The sequence below is a fragment of the Bos taurus genome, chromosome 3, assembly GCF_002263795.3.
Source record: "Bos taurus isolate L1 Dominette 01449 registration number 42190680 breed Hereford chromosome 3, ARS-UCD2.0, whole genome shotgun sequence".
Classification (NCBI taxonomy): Eukaryota; Metazoa; Chordata; class Mammalia; order Artiodactyla; family Bovidae; genus Bos; species Bos taurus.
Genome location: NC_037330.1, coordinates 37,901,767 through 37,918,471, shown reverse-complemented (window position 1 = coordinate 37,918,471; position 16,705 = coordinate 37,901,767). Strand labels below are relative to the sequence as shown.

Genomic DNA, 16,705 nt, shown 5'->3' with positions numbered 1-16,705 from the left:
TATGTGTACTACCCAAAACAATCTACAGATTCAATACAATCCATATCAAGCTACCAATGGTAATTTTCACATAACTAAAACAAATAATTTCACAATTTGTATGGAAACACAGAAACCTCAAAGAGCCAAAGCAATCTTGAGAAAGAAAAATGGAACTGGAGGAATCAACCTGCCTGACTACAGACTGTACTACAAAGCTACAGTCATCAAGACAGTATTGTACTGGCACAAAGACAGAAATATGGATCAATGGAACAAAATAAAAGCTCAGAGATGAATCCATGCACCTATGGATACCTTATCTTTGATAAAGGAGGCAAATACACAATGAAGAAATGGAAATCTCTTAACAAGTGGTGCTCGGAAAACTGGTCAATCACCTGTAAAAGAATGAACCTAGAACACTTTCTAACACCATACACAAAAATACACTCAAAATGGATTAAAATGCAAGACCAGAAACTATAGAATTCCTAGAGGAAAACATAGAAAGAACACTCTCTGACATAAATCACAGCAAGATCTCTATGACCTACCTCCCAGAGTAATGGAAATAAAAGCAAAAATAAACAAATAGGACTTAATTAAACTTAAAATCTTTTGCACAATGAAGGAAACTATAAGTAAGGTGAAAAGAGAGCCTTCAGAATGGGAGAAGATAATAGCAAATGAAGCAACTGACAAAGAATTCATCTCAAAAAACAAAACAAACAAAAAAAAAAGCTCATGCAGCTCAATATCAGAAAAATAAACAACCCAATCAAAAAATGGGCCAAAGAACTAAACAGACATTTCTCCAAACAAGACATACAGATGGCTCAGATCAGATGAGATCAGTCTCTCAGTCGTGTCCGACTCTTTGCGACCCCATGAATCACAGCACGCCAGGCCTCCCTGTCCATCAACAACTCCCGGAGTTCAATGAGACTCATATCCATCGAGTCAGTGATGCCATCCAGCCACCTCATCCTCTGTCGTCCCCTTCTCCTCCTGCCCCCAATCCCTCCCAGCATCAGGGTCTTTTCCAATGAGTCAACTCTTCGCATGTGGTGGCCAAAGTAATGGAGTTTGAGCTTTAGCATCATTCCTTCCAAAGAAATCCCAGGGCTGATCTCCTTCAGAATGGACTGGTTGGATCTCCTTGCAGTCCAAGGGACTCTCAAGAGTCTTCTCCAACACCACAGTTCAAAAGCATCAATTCTTCGGCGCTCAGCCTTCTTCACAGTCCAACTCTCACATCCATACATGACTACTGGAAAAATCATAGCCTTGACTAGATGAACCTTTGTTGGCAAAGTAATGTCTCTGCTTTTGAATATGCTATCTAGGTTGGTCCAAGGAGTAAGCGTATTTTAATTTCATGGCTGCAGTCACCATCTGCAGTGATTTTGGAGCACCCCCCCAAAAAAATCTGACACTGTTTCCACTGTTTCCCCATCTATTTCCCATGAAGTGATGGGACCAGATGCCATGATCTTTGTTTTCTGAATGTTGAGCTTTAAGCCAACTTTTTCACTCTCCACTTTCACTTTCATCAAGAGGCTTTTTAGTTCCTCTTCACTTTCTGCCATAAGAGTGGTGTCATCTGCGTATCTGAGGTTATTGATATTTCTCCCAGCAATCTTGATTCCAGCCTGTGTTTCTTCCAGTCCAGCGTTTCTCATGACGCACTCTGCAACAAACACGTAAAAATGCTCAACATCACTCATTATCAGAGAAATCAAATCAGAACCACAATGAGGTACCATCTCTCACCAGTCAGAATGGCTGCTATCAAAATGTCTGCAAACAATAAATGCTGGAGAGAACATGGAGAAAAGGCAACCTTCTTACACTGTTGGTGAGAATGCAAACTAGTACAGCCAATATGGAGAACAGCATGGACATTTCTTAAAAAACTGGAAATAGAACTATCATATGACCTAGCATTCCCACTACTGGGTATACATACTGAGGAAACCAGAATTGAAAGTGACATGTGTAACCCAATATTCATTGCAGCACTGTTTACAATAGCTAGGACATGGAAGCAAGCTAGATGTCCATCAGCAGACGAATGGATAAGAAAGTTGTGGCACATATACACAATGGACTATTCTTCATTTACTAAAAAGAATGTATTTGAGTCAGTTCTAATGAGGTAGATGAAACTGTGGCCTATTATACAGAGTGAAATAAGTCAAAAAGAAAAAGACCAATACAGTATATTAAACTTATATATGGAATTTAGAAATATGGTAATGATGACCCTATATGCAAGACAGCAAAAGAGACACAGATATAAAGATCAGACTTTTGGACTCCATGGGATAAGGAAAGGGTGGGATGATTTGCGAGAATAGCATTGAAACATGTATATTACCATATGTAAACTAGATGACCAGTTCAAGTTCAATGCATGACACAGTACACTCAAAGCTGGTGCGCTTGAACAACCCAGAGGGATTGCTGTGGAGGAAGATGGGATGGGGTTTGGGACAGGGGGATACATGTACACCCATGGCTGATTCATGTCAAAGTACAGCAAAAACCGCCACAATATTGTAAAGTAATTAGCCTCCAATTAAAATAAATAAATAAATTTAAAAAAAAGATTATATCTTTAGGTTCTTCTTCACTTTCTTCCATAAGTGTGGTGTTATCTGCATGTCTGAGGTTATTCATATTTCTCCCAGCAATTTTGATTCCAGGCTGAGCTTCATCCAGCCCAGCATTTCACATGATGTACTCTGCATATAAGTTAAATCAGCAGGGTGAAAATATACAGCCTTGACATACTCCTTTCCCAATTTTGAACTTGTCCATTGTCCCATGTCTGGTTCTAACTGTTTCTTCTTGACCTGCATACAGGTTTCTCAGGAGGGAGGCAAGGTGGTCTAGTATTCTCATCTCTTTAAGAGTTTTCCAGTTTGTTGTGATCTACACAGACAAAGGCTTTATCGTAGTCAATGTAGCTGACATGGATGTTTTTCTGGAACTCTCTTGCTTTTTATATGATCCAGTGAATATTGGCAATTTAATCTCTGGTTCCTCTATATTATCTACCTTGTACAACTGGAATTCTTGGTTCATGTATTGTTGAAGCCTAGCTTGAAAAATTTTGAGATTGCCTTGTTAACATGTGAAATGATTGAAGTTGTGTGCTAGTTTGAACTTTCTTTGGCATTGCCCTTCTTTGGGATTGCAATGAAATCTGATCTTTTCCAGTCCTGTGACCACTGCTGAGATTTCCAATTTGCTGGCATATTGAATGCAGCACATTAATAACATCATCTTTTAGGATTTGAAATAGCTCAGCACTGGAGATTTTGGTTAAGACATATGCTATCTAAAAGTTTTGTAAAGCCCATGATGATTCAGGGAAAATTCCCTAACAGAATTTTCCCTAATTCTGGAACATTCTTGGTTATCTACCCCAAAGCAAAGGGTATATTATTGCATATTGCAGTGTCCACCACTAGAAAGAACAGTGTTAGCAGAACTTTTAATTGTGTACTTCACATATGATAATATGACTGATGCATTTGACATATGATGCAGAAGGCAACTAGATTTGAGTGGGCCAAGCGTATCACTGTTCACTAGAGTATTGTAGTATCTGTCATGGGAAAAGATGCTAAGTGGACTTATGCTGAGCTCCAAAACAAGTTTCAGAACATAGATTCCCCAGACTTCTGGAAAGAGGACACAATATTTGTAATAGAGAATTGTATACCATTGGAAAAAAAAAAATGTGGCATCTGGCCTCAAAATGTCAAATGATCATGCCCTTAATGAGTGAAGATATGTCATATCTTACACCTAAGGTAAAAATAAGAAAAGGAAAACGAAAATTAGAAGAAAAGAAATAATAAAGATTAGAGTTGAAATAAATGAAACATACTTTAAAAAGCAAATCAATGAAACTAAAATGTTTCTGAGATGATAAACAAAGTTGATAAAAAGTTTAGCTATATTCATCAAGACAAAAAGAGGAGGACTGAGTAAATAAAATTAGAAATGAAAGAGGAGAAGTTATAACCTACACCACAGGAAAAAAAATATTGGTCTAATATTCACAATCATTTAGTAGTTGATTCTGATACATAAATTGAAAATTAAACTCATGGTGTTGGAGAATGTTCCTTTGCTTCTAACAAAAAGTAGATTGAATGCAATGTTTCATGAAAATTAGATGACTTTACAGGTGTCAGTTGTAACTATTGAATCTAATAACCCACAAAGTGTTAGTGAAATAATAGAATTTATTTTTGACAAGCCAAAATAAAAATCACCAGCCACAGGCATTAGTTTTTGCAAATGTCCCCAGCCAATGAGTTAGTCTTATATGTAAGACCTAAAACCATAAAACTCATATAAGAAAACATAGGAGCTGTATGCTCTTTGATGTTGTTTATAACAATATGTGGGATATTTTGGGATCTGTCTCCTCAGGCAGGGGAACAAAGGAAAAATAAATGGGAGTATATCAAAATAAAAATTTTTATAGTACAAATCTTTTGTATCTTTAGGAAAGTTTATTCCTAGGTATCCTTTTGAAGCAGTGGTGAATGGGATTGTTTCTTTAATTTTACATTTTGTTGTTAGTGTATAGAGGTGCAACACATTTCTCTGTATTAGTTGTGTATCCTACAACTTTAGCAGATTCTTTGATGAGCTCTAGTACTCTTCTGGTAGCATCTTTAGGATTTTCTGTGTATGGTATCACGTTATCTGGAAACAGTGACAGTCTTACTTTCTCTTTTCTGATTTACATTCCATTTATTTCATTTTCTTCCCTGATTGCTATGGCTAGGACTTCCAAAATTATGTGGAATAAAACTGACAAAATGGACATTTTTGTCCTCTTCCTAATCTTAGGTGAAATACTTTCAGGTTTTCACTGATGAATCACAAAAACAGAAATATTGACCACCTCACACCGTATAACAGGACATCTATGATCAATTGATCTATGACAAAGGAGGCAAGACTATACATTGAAGGAAAGCCAGTCTCTTCAATAAATAGTGATGGGAAAACTGGATGGCTGCATGGTAAAATATTGAAATTAGAACATTCTTTAACACCATGTACAACAATAAACTGAAAATATATTAAATAATTAAACGTAAGACCAGATGCTATAAAACTCTTACAGGAAAAATAGGCAGAACACACTTTGATACATCACAGCAGGGTCTTTTCCAAGCCATCTCCTAGGGTAATGGAAATACAAACAAAAATAAACAAATGGGACCCAATTAAACTCAAAACCTTTGCATAGCAAAGGAAATCATAGACAAATAGAAAAGACAACCCACAAAATGGGAGAAAATATTTGCAAACAGTACATCCAATAAGAGATTAATCTTCAAAATTTACAAACAGCACATGCAGCTCAATATCAAAAAAATAAACAGCCCAATCAAAAAATGGGCAGAAGACCTACATAGACGTTTCTCCAAAGAGGCCATCCAGATGGCCAATAGGCACATGAAAAGATGCTCAACATTGCTAATTTATAAATAAATGTAAATCAAAACTACAATCAGGAGGTATCACCTCACACCAGTCAGAATGGCCATCATCAAAAATCTATAAATAATAAATGCTGCAAAGGGTGTTGAGAAAAGGGAACCCTCCTACACTGCTGGTAGGAATGTAAATTGGTGTAGCCACTATGGAGAACAGTATAGAAATTCCTTAAAAAAACTAAAAAAGAGCTACCATAGGATCCAGAAATCCCACTCCTGGCCATAGATCTGGAGAAAAACATGGTTCAAAAGGATACGTGCACCCCAGTATTCATTGCAGCGCTGTTTACAGTAGTTAAGACATGGAAACCTAAATGTCCATTGACAGATGAATGGATAAATATGTGATATATAAATACAGTAGAATGTTATTCAGTCATTAAAATGAAATAAATAATGCCATCTGTAGCAACATTGATAGATCTAGAGGTTATCATACCAAGTGAAGTAAGTCAGACAGAGAAAGATGAATATCATATTGCTTAAATTCAGAATCTAAGAAAATGGTACAAATGAACTTGTTTACAAAACAGAAATAGACTCATAGACTTAGACAATGAACTTATGGTTACCAGGAAGGAAGGGTCAAGGGGAAGGATAGATTGGGAGTTTGGAATTGACAGGTATACACTTCTATATTTAAAATAGATTACCAACAAGGACCTACTATATATCACAGGGAACTCTGCTCAAAATTCTGTAGTAATCTAAATATAAAAATAATTTGAAATAAGAATACATACATGTATATGTATAACTGAATCGCTTTGCTATACAACTATAACAAGCACAATAGTATTAATCAACTATGCTCCAATTAAAAAAATTATTATTATCTTTGTTTTGGCATGGGGAAGGAAACTACCAACAAAATGCAAAAGCAACCTAAAATGAGAGAAAACATTTGCAAATGATATATTAGATAAGAGAGTGATAACCTAAATATATGAAGTACTCATACAACTCAACATCAGAAAACAAATAACCTAATTAAAAACGGACAGAGGACCTTAATAGATGTTCTTCCAAAGAAGGCCTATAGATGGCCAACAGGCACATGAAAAGATGCTCAATATCCACTAATCATCACTAAAATGAAAAATAAACCGCAGTGGAATACCAGAAGGATGGCTGTCACCAAAAGACAACAAATAACAAGTGTTGACAATGATGTGGATTAAAAGGGAATTTTTGTGCCTTGTCGCTGGAATTGTAAATTAGTGCAGTCACAATGGAAAGCAGTATGAACATTCCTTTAAAATTTTAAATTAGAACTGCTTTATGAGTCGGTGATTTCACTTCTGGATATTTACCTGAAGAAAATTAAAATATTAATTAAAAAAAATGTGCATGTCAGTGTTTATTACTGAATCATTTTCTGTAGTCAAAATGCAGAAGCAAGATATGGAACTTATCATATTGATAGTTGAATGGGGGCTAGGTGTGGTGTGTGTGTACACACACACTCTCATAATGGAAAATAACCTTGACATAAAAATGAAATCTTGCCATTTGTGATAGCATAGATGAATCTAAAGATTATTATGCTAATTAAAATAAGTCAGAGAAAGACATCTACCATATGACCTCACTTTTATGTGAAATGTAAAAAACAAAACAAACATTATGAAAACAATGGAACCAGACTCATAAATACAGAGAATAAGTAGATGATTACCAGAGAGGAGACAGATAAGGGTGTGAAATAGATAAGGGGATTAAGCAGTACATACCTCTGGTTATAAAATAAGTAAGGCTTAGGGTTGTGATATACAGCCTAAGGTATATTGTCAATGATATTTTAATAACTTTCTATGGGGATAGATCAATAGTCGGTTTACTGTGGTGATCATTTCATAGTGTATGCAAATGTCAAATCACTATGTAGAATACCTGAAACTAATATAATATTGTACATATATCTTTCAATTATATATTGAAAAAAATTTTGTCAAAATTAAAAAAAATATATATATTTAAGTTATAACAGTTCAAATTCAAATAATACTATCATGGTGTATATAGAGAGTAATGGCTTCAAGTATCATATTTGTAATTTCTCCCTCCATGCTTTATGCTATTGTTTTCATACTCTCTATGTATGCTATAAGCATATATATATATATATAAAATAAATTGCTACTGTATTTCTTTGGACAATTTTCTAACAAAACAGGAAAATTAAATTTAATTTTATCTCATTCTGTTTTGTTGCAACACCATTCACCCATTTTTATAGACCCATCTTTCAGTCTGGTACTGTGTTCTATGATAAGAGTTTTTGTTACCATTTATTTTATAATAGGTCTGCTGGCATGGATGTTCTAGGGTTTTGTTTGAGGATTTATGTTACTTTTATATTTGAAATAGTCACTAGTTACATTATTGTAAACAGTGTTTTTGTTTTTTTTGTTTTTTTTTTTTCTGTTTGAGCACTTTTAAGATGTCATCCCTTTATTTTTGGCTTCTGTGATTCCCAAGATGTCTGCAATAATTTTTTGCCTTCACATCCCCCCCTCCTTTTTTTTTTTTAATGGTCAAAAGTTTCAATACAATGTGCCTGGGTCTGAGCATATTGTCTCTTTGTTTCTTTGCAGTTTTCTTCTTGGTGTTCTTTGAGCTACTGAATCTGTGTTTTCATGTCTGGCATTTGTCTGGAGCTCTGCTGATCTTGGAGTGAGCTGACATTTTGAAAGTTGGAGTAGCTGACGAAAATAAGAAGTCAAAATGGAAAATACCAAGCCCTCTGATCACTTACTCTGATAGTATACATTGTTCCTTTCCGCCAATGGAATAATATGCCAGTTGAGGTCTGAGTGGATCAGCCCAGAAACAAGATTCTTCTCCCCATTGAGGAAGCCTTCCTAAAAAAATGTGAAGTCTGCAGTTTTATGTACCCAAGCATCAGGGGAAAGAGGAGAGGATGAGCCACTAGTGGGTAAGTATCAACTCAGAGTGAAAGAAATGTCTTCATGTTTTCCTGATAAGATCTTCAAATGGAGGGGCCTTGGTTACAAATGTAGGTGTACATTTGCAGGTGTACTAGGGTGGCTGGTGCTTTATTACAGCAAAATTCACTTGATTCTGAATTTTAGGTTTCCCATTCTTCTGTAACTCAGAGACAGTACTTTTGTATGCTATTCTTCTTCTGTCCTCCTAGCAGTATGCTTCTGTCATTGTAATTCACACCATCTAGGTTGATGATGATGTGGATGGAAATAGTCTCTGTTCTTGAGTTTAAGACTCAGTCTCAGGAATGTGCCATGTGTGTGACTCCAGGGGATAGAGCATTCTTAGTTCTTTTCCTTCCCTGCCTGAAATTTTGGGATCAGTGCTTAATTCTACTCCCTTCCCCAGGAGGTTCCTTTACCTCTCATTCCTCATTGCTTTCCCTTATTTGAAATAGATGTTTACCAACTAAAGTCAAAAGCATTACTCTTTCTTTGCAAAACAGTGTTTTATGGTGGAGTTAAAGGAAAGGATCTGGTCAGAATTATTTGTCCCTACCATATGGCTGCTTGCCCCTTCTATAACAGGTCTGTAGCACAATTGCACAGCTCCAGACTCTTTCTCATCTTTTCAGTGTGTTTCTAGCAGGTTTGTGGAGAAACAACTGACAAGATTTTACAAACTGTTCCCAATTTCTGCAGCTCCCAAGGGCTTCAGAGTTTCAACAGCTGTTTACTGGGGTTGCCTCTACCTCAGTTGGATGAGTTTCAGCATTTCTTCTCTTCCTGTAAGCAGTGTATCTCCTTAAATTTTGGATCAGTTTATTCTGTAACCATAGCTTTTTGATTAGATTCAAAAAGCTGTGAATTTGATGTTAGTCCAGCTCTTTATGTAAGAGTGGGAGTTCCTTCTAGTTTTTTACATTCTAGAGAGGAAACTAGTTCATTTTAATTAAATAAATATTTATTTTGTTCCAATAATATATATAATAATATATATTATATATAGTCCAAATGGCATTTCAATGAAGGTCTTGGAGGTATTTACTGAAATCTTCCATAAAGTGGCCATCACTTATATTTTTCCTAGAAAGACCAATTCTTAAAGTGTCATTTGTATGACCAAATAATTATTGGCAAGTTACATAAGTAAAGGATTTGAAATATCTGAAATTCAAAGCTAATGCAAACAACAAATTGATAGAAGACATCAGTGGTTTTCTGTGAACAATTAAACGGGCTATATCTGCATTCCGGCACCATTATGAAATAATTTGCAAAATGTTCATTTGATCTGGAACATGATCAATTTTAATTACTTAGAAATAGCAGTATAAATTTGGTCAGTAATAACATTCTAATTTTGAGATTTCCCTCCCTCTAATGAATATAACTCTTATTGATATGAAACCCTGGTTACACAAATTTCAGAATAATGATATTTTACTCAAAGAAGGCTTAAAATCTTTAACCCCATCATCAACTAAAATTAACATATGTCAGGTAGAAACAGAAGGTGTCACAAAGAATTCCTTTCAGAAAGTTATATACAAATTAGAGAGCATTATCCCATCCTGGAAGTTATCTTCCTTCTTCTCAATTATTTAAAAATAGTTTATGAAATTTCAAAGAACACTTTAAAAACAATATAAACTTCTATTTTTAAAATAATCAATGATTTTGTGTCATATCAATTTACTATACCACTTCTGTGTTGACTATTAAAAAATTCTGTAACTGACTTATTCTTCTGCAGAAATTAAGTCTGTTATTTTTAGCCTGCAATTTTAGTCCAGGCGACTAGAAAGGTGAATAATACATCACTTCTGAGATCAAATAACTAATTAATAGGAGAAACATGGGGGATAAAATAGGATTCAGTGGATTAACTATATAGTACAAGGATGGCAGAGGAACCAGAGATCAAATTGCCAACATCCAATGGATCATAGAAAAAGCAAGAGAGTTCCAGAAAAGCATCTATTTCTGCTTTATTGACTATGCCAAAGCCTTTGACTGTGTGGATCACAATAAACTGTGGGAAATTCTGAAGGAGATGGGAATACCAGACCACCTGACCTGCCTCTTCAGAAACTTGTATGCAGGTCAGGAAGCAACAGTTAGAACTGGACATGGAACAAGAGACTGGTTCCAAATAGGAAAAGGAGTTCGTCAAGGCTGTATATTGTCACCTTGTTTATTTAACTTGTATGCAGAGTACATCATGAGAAATGCTGGATTGGAAGAAACACAAGCTGGAATCAAGATTGCCCAGAGAAATATCAATAACCTCAGATATGCAGATGACACCACCCTTATGGCAGAAAGTGAAGAGGAACTCAAAAGCCTCTTGATGAAAGTGAAAGGGGACAGTGAAAAAGTTGGCTTAAAGCTCAACATTGAGAAAACGCAGATCATGGCATCCAGTCCCACCACTTCAGGGGAAACAGATGGGGAAACAGTGGCAGACTTTATTTTTCTGGGCTCCAAAATCACTACAGATGGTGACTGCAGCCATGAAATTAAAAGACGCTTACTCCTTGGAAGGAAAGTTATGACCAACCTAGATAGCATATTCAAAAGCAGAGACATTACTTTGCCAACAAAGGTCCGTCTAGTCAAGGCTATGGTTTTTCCTGTGGTCATGCATGGATGTGAGAGTTGGACTGTGAAGCAGGCTGAGCGCCGAAGAATTGATGCTTTTGAACTGCGGTGTTGGAGAAGACTCTTGAGAGTCCCTTGGACTGCAAGGAGATCCAACCAGTCCATTCTGAAGGAGATCAGCCCTGGGATTTCTTTGGAAAGAATGATGCTAAAGCTGAAACTCCAGTACTTTGGCCACCACATGCAAAGATTTGACTCATTGGAAAAACCCTGATGCTGGGAGGGATTGGGGGCAGGAGGAGAAGGGGACGACAGAGGATGAGATGGCTGGATGGCATCACTGACTCGATGGACGTGAGTCTGGGTGAACTCTGGGAGTTGGTGATGGACAGGGAGGCCTGGCGTGCTGAGATTCATGGGGTTGTAAAGTGTCAGACATGACTGAGTGACTGATCTGATCTGATCTGATCTGATAAGGATGGCCAATTTAATTTAGATATTCCTAAAAAGGATTGTTTACCTCTGTCCCATAATGGCTAGAGAAAGACCATAGTAGAGAGGAGAAAGAATAAGAATGTGTTGAATACAGTGCTCAAAGTTTTCATGGTAAAATTCAGAGGATAAAGGAGGCATATGCCCCCTTGACTTGGGAGACAAAAATGGATATCAGTGTTTAGGATAATACACGTCATTCAGTTCAGTTCAGTTGCTCAGTCGTGTCCAACTCTTTGCGACCCCATGAATTGCAGCATGCCAGGCCTCTCTGCCCATCACCAACTCCTGGAGTTCACTCAGACTCACGTCCATTGAGTCAGTGACACCATCCAGCCATCTCATCCTCTGTCGTCCCCTTCTCCTCCTGCCTGCCCCCAATCCCTCCCAGCATCACAGTCTTTTCCAATGAGTCAACTCTTCACATGTGGTGGCCAAAGTACTGGAGTTTCAACTTTAGCATCATCCCCTCCAAAGAAATCCCAGGGCTGATCTCCTTCAGAATGGACTGGTTGTATCTTCTTCCAGTCCAAGGGACTCTCAAGAGTCTTCTCCAACACCACAGTTCAAAAGCATCAATTCTTTGGTGCTCAGCCTTCTTCACAGTCCAACTCTCACATCCATACATGACCACTGGAAAAACCATAGCCTTGACTAGATGGACCTTTGTTGGCAAAGTAATGTCTCTGCTTTTGAATATGCGTAGCAATCTAATCACATGAGATGTTCAAGAGGTTTACCACATGCAACAATGTTTCCATTTGAAAACTGCAAGAAGTGAATTATGTTCTTAACATTAAAGCCAAGTGTTATTCATGAAATTACTTTGCATTTTTTTGCAATTATATTCATCAAGCTGGAAATATATATAATAAAATTATTGAAACCTTGATAACTGCTTGACTAGCACTGCTATCAAGAGCCCAACAAGGATGTCTAAATCCTAATCCTGGAAGCTTTGAATATATTAAACTATCAATACATGGCAAAGGAGAGTTAAAGTAGCAAATTAAAAATAAGATTTTAATGACATGTCTTTAAAATAGGAAGATTATCTTGGATTATCCAGGTAGGACCAATGTAAACAAAAGGGCCCTTATTGAGAAAGTAAGACTGAAATGTCAAGCTAAGGCGAGATGTGATTATGCAAATAAATTCAGGATGATACAGTTGCTGGCTTTCAAAGATGGAGGATGAAAGTCATCAGCCAAGGAATGAGGTCAACCTGTAGGTGTATGAAAGGCAAAGAAACAGCTTCTCCCCAGCCCCCATAAAGAAGTGTGACTCTGCTGGCACCTTTATTTTGTAGCATGGTGACATTCATCTCAGATTTCTGAACCACAAAACTATAAGATAATAAATTGTGCTGTTTTAAGCTTCTGTACTTATGGTCATTAGATTTCTAATACAAAATCTACACAACTAATTTTGAAAACTAATACAACTGCTTAACATATTTAATTAATAAAATAAAATAATCTTATTTAGTAACAGTTTCTTCTGGTGGGAGACAATGTCATGGAAATATTCTCTTTATGGGAGGATCTCATGGGAATAGAAGCCAACAAAAGCCACATAACTGAGAGGAAAATTGATTGGCTAATATGGTAGACACAATGGCCTAATGTCCAGAATTGTCTAGTGTTGGGACAATTCTTGGGATGGAAATGAATAAATATCTCTTAACTTCATCTTCAAAAGAAAGTCATCCAATTCTCATACTTAAATTATTTCACACCTCAGAACCATTTGAATGAAGTGGATCCTTAATGCTCTTAAGGAGATACCCTGTGATATTTATTATGAGTCATTCATTTAATACTCCCCAATGTGACCAATTACTAGAGTAACTGTGCATTGGAAAAAGAAAGGTACCTAGATCTTGTAGAAGTTATTCAACAATGGCTGTAAGTGGCAACTCCTTCATGAAGATAGTTTTTTTTGAGTGACTCACTAGAGTATCAATTTTAAAAATCAGCTGATATAGGTTTAATCTAAATCTGTTTGACTATATGTCCCATATTATTTATCTGCTATTTCTCCTGTTACCAAGTATATAATTGGAATTGAGAGAAAGTTCACATTTTCCCCTTGAGTAAATGATACGATGATAAGAAATATCAAATGAAAATCCCTGGAGCTTGGTTACCAAAATAGTAAATGAAAAAAAAACAAAATCCCACATTCCTTAGGCTATTTGAGACATTAATCTCATCACAGAAGCCTTGAAAAATGCTGGACTAATCCCACCATAACTCTTTAGTTAGATGCTGCCATAGATGATGGATTCAGTGGAAAACCTACATGCACTGGACCAAATATGATCTCTTTATTGGAATAACTAAATTTGGCCCTTCCACTTTTTGTGAACTTGTTTTTCTGCCAGATTCCACCCATCTCCATATATCCAAACAGACACAAATAATCATCTCTGTCACTTGACCCTAAATTTTCAGTGGTTCCAATACTGCTTGGAATGTCTATAGTAGATTCATATAAATTCTGGAAATTGTGCCAATCCCCAGTGGGAGAGTTGCAGCAGTAGTGCTTAAGAATTTTTCAACATTGCAATGCCCGCTTAAGGAAGTAAAATTTTACTTTGAGAAGAGTCTCCATATCTGGCACTGATAGGGATGGAATTCCTGATGATAAGACACTAGTAGACAATGAAACCTAAGTTGCCCTTCCATAAATTATCCCTAACTAGACATTAAAGCATGCCTATCAAAAATCAACCATCTAATAGAAGTGATATATATGAGCCCAGTTTTAGGCATGTGGAGGAAGCCTGTGTAAGTTAAGCTGCATAAGACTGTCATTCACCTTCCTGGTACACTTCCAGCTCCTGCCTTAATCTTTCTCCCTCAAACTACATGTATTGCCTCATGGGCATTGATTATAAGTTGCCTGAAAAGAATGCATGTGGATTCTACATGCCTCTAAGCCTTTTGCTGTTGCTGGCCTGAATCAGAATGTTTGAGCATAATAGTGCCAGTAAAATGAGACATGAAAAGACAGTCATCACCCAGCACTCTCCCCCAAACAACTGACGTCTACCTCTAGAAATAGGTATGCATAAAATTAAGGGTTGTGGATGTGGGCAGTGAGGAGAATTGGATTTGTAAGTCCATTGCAAAGTAATTTTTGTGGATGAAGGAGTTATTGCATACTAAGATAAGACAGGATGTTTCTGTTTTCAAGGAAAGCTCAGTGCAGCTTGTTGTTTATATGCTAAAAGTTTTTTGTTTTAATCTATATATTTATTGCAACTCTTTGGATCTCTATTTTTCTTACTGTATTCCCAAACTTTCACATAAAATGCCTGTAGAGAATATGAATTCAATGATACTGTAATTCAAGTATCAACATAAGGAAATTTGGGTTTGGCTGACAACTACATCAGCCCTTAAGCTACTAGAAATATTATTTTACCATGTGTTTAGAAATCTTTGCATATCAATCCACACTTTGAGACAAAAGATTGTGATTTCAACTTGTCACACTATTTTAAGGGACTGTCCTGGAGTCTTAGAGTCTTTTTTGTCACATGACAAAGTATTTTAGGCCATAAAAGAAAAAGAAACAAAGCATTATATACTTCACAAAACATGAAGTAAGAATACAAATAAATATGTGAAAAATAATTTTGTTAGTAATCAGGAAAATCCAAATAAAAGCGACAAAAAATGTTAAATGCCTGAGAATATTAAATGTTAGAAGAATGTGGAGTGCAGAATCGACCTTCCAAGATGGTTCCCAATAAGTTCTACTCCCTGGCATTAACACCTTTTCCAAATGCCCTCCAAACTGAGTCAAGACTGGCCTATGTGACCAATATGATCAGGCAGAAGTAATGTGAGTCTTTTGATACTAGGTTACAAAGGGCATTGAAGTTTCTGTCTTGCTCCCTTTGATCACTCATTCCAGGGCAAACCAGCCTACATGCCATTCACAGGACATCCAGAGCAGCCTTGTGAAGAGGCCCAGTGGAAGTGAGACCTTTCGCTATTTGCCTGCCACCTGAATAAACCGCGTGTGAAGTGAATCTTCTAAGGCCTGAAAAGCTTTGTGAGACTACAGTTCCGAATGGCATTTGATTGCGACCTAATGAGGGACAGAACCAGAAGTGCCTAGCTGAACAGCTGTTTAATTTCTGATCCACAGAAAATGTGAGATTGTAAATCACTAATGTGATGTTAAGTCATGTTTTAGAGAAATGTATATGGAACAGTCAATTACTAACAGGTGAAAAAATAACAGCGTTCATATATCTCCTTTGAAAGGGTAAATTGCTACAGATGCTTTCAGAAAAACTTTTATTACCTAATAAAGTTGAAAACATGCATACCACTGTGCTTAGAGAAACCATTCATTCTCATATAAACCAGGGTCATGTGACAAAAAATCCATGACAGCCTCATCTATAACAGCAAAACTGGAAACAACACAAATATCTGATAACAATAGATAAATTAATAAATAAATGGAATATAATCATCAAATATTTTATAGTAATGAAAATAAGCAGAGTGTACCAGAATGAAATGTCCAGACCTAAGCTAGATTCAGAGTAATGATATAATCTCATTCTATTTATATAAATTTCAGAAACAGAAAATTGACCATATTGTTTAGAGATATGTATCAAAAATAAGTAGATAAGTAGCAAAAATACAATGCAGCAAAAACCTAGTAGCTCAGCTAGTAAAGAATTTGCCTGCAATGCAGGGTACCCTGGTTTGATTCCTGGTTTGAGAAGATCCACTGGAGAAGGGTGGAGAAGAAAATGGCACCCCACTCCAGTACTCTTGCCTGGAAAATCCCATGGATGGAGGAGCCTGGTAGGCTGCAGTCCATGGGATCCTGAAGAGTCTGAAACGACTGAGCAACTTCACTTTCACTTTTCACTTTCATGCATTGGAGAAGGAAATGGCAACCCACTACAGTGTTCTTGCCTGGAGAATCCCAGGGACGGGGGAGCCTGGTAGGCTACCGTCTATGGGGTTGCACAGAGTCGGACACGACTGACACGACTTAGCAGCAGCAGCAGCAGCTAGAGAAGGGATAGGCTACCCACTCCAGTATTTTTGGGCTTCTCTGATTGCTCAGATGATAAAGAATCTGCCCACAATGTGGGAGACCTGG

The 16,705-nt window shown here is 36.7% G+C and overlaps 1 long non-coding RNA gene across 1 annotated transcript in view; it reads left to right on the top strand.

Annotated features, from left to right (window-relative positions):
* LOC132344990 (uncharacterized) overlaps positions 1-15,898 on the top strand; it is a 46,135-nt gene extending 30,237 nt beyond the window's left edge. Inside the window, exons 2-3 of the long non-coding RNA XR_009494089.1 lie at positions 8,114-8,454; positions 15,488-15,898. This is a non-coding gene — a long non-coding RNA (uncharacterized lncRNA). The remainder of the gene's footprint in view (positions 1-8,113; positions 8,455-15,487) is intronic.
* Positions 15,899-16,705: the final 807 nt, after the last annotated feature.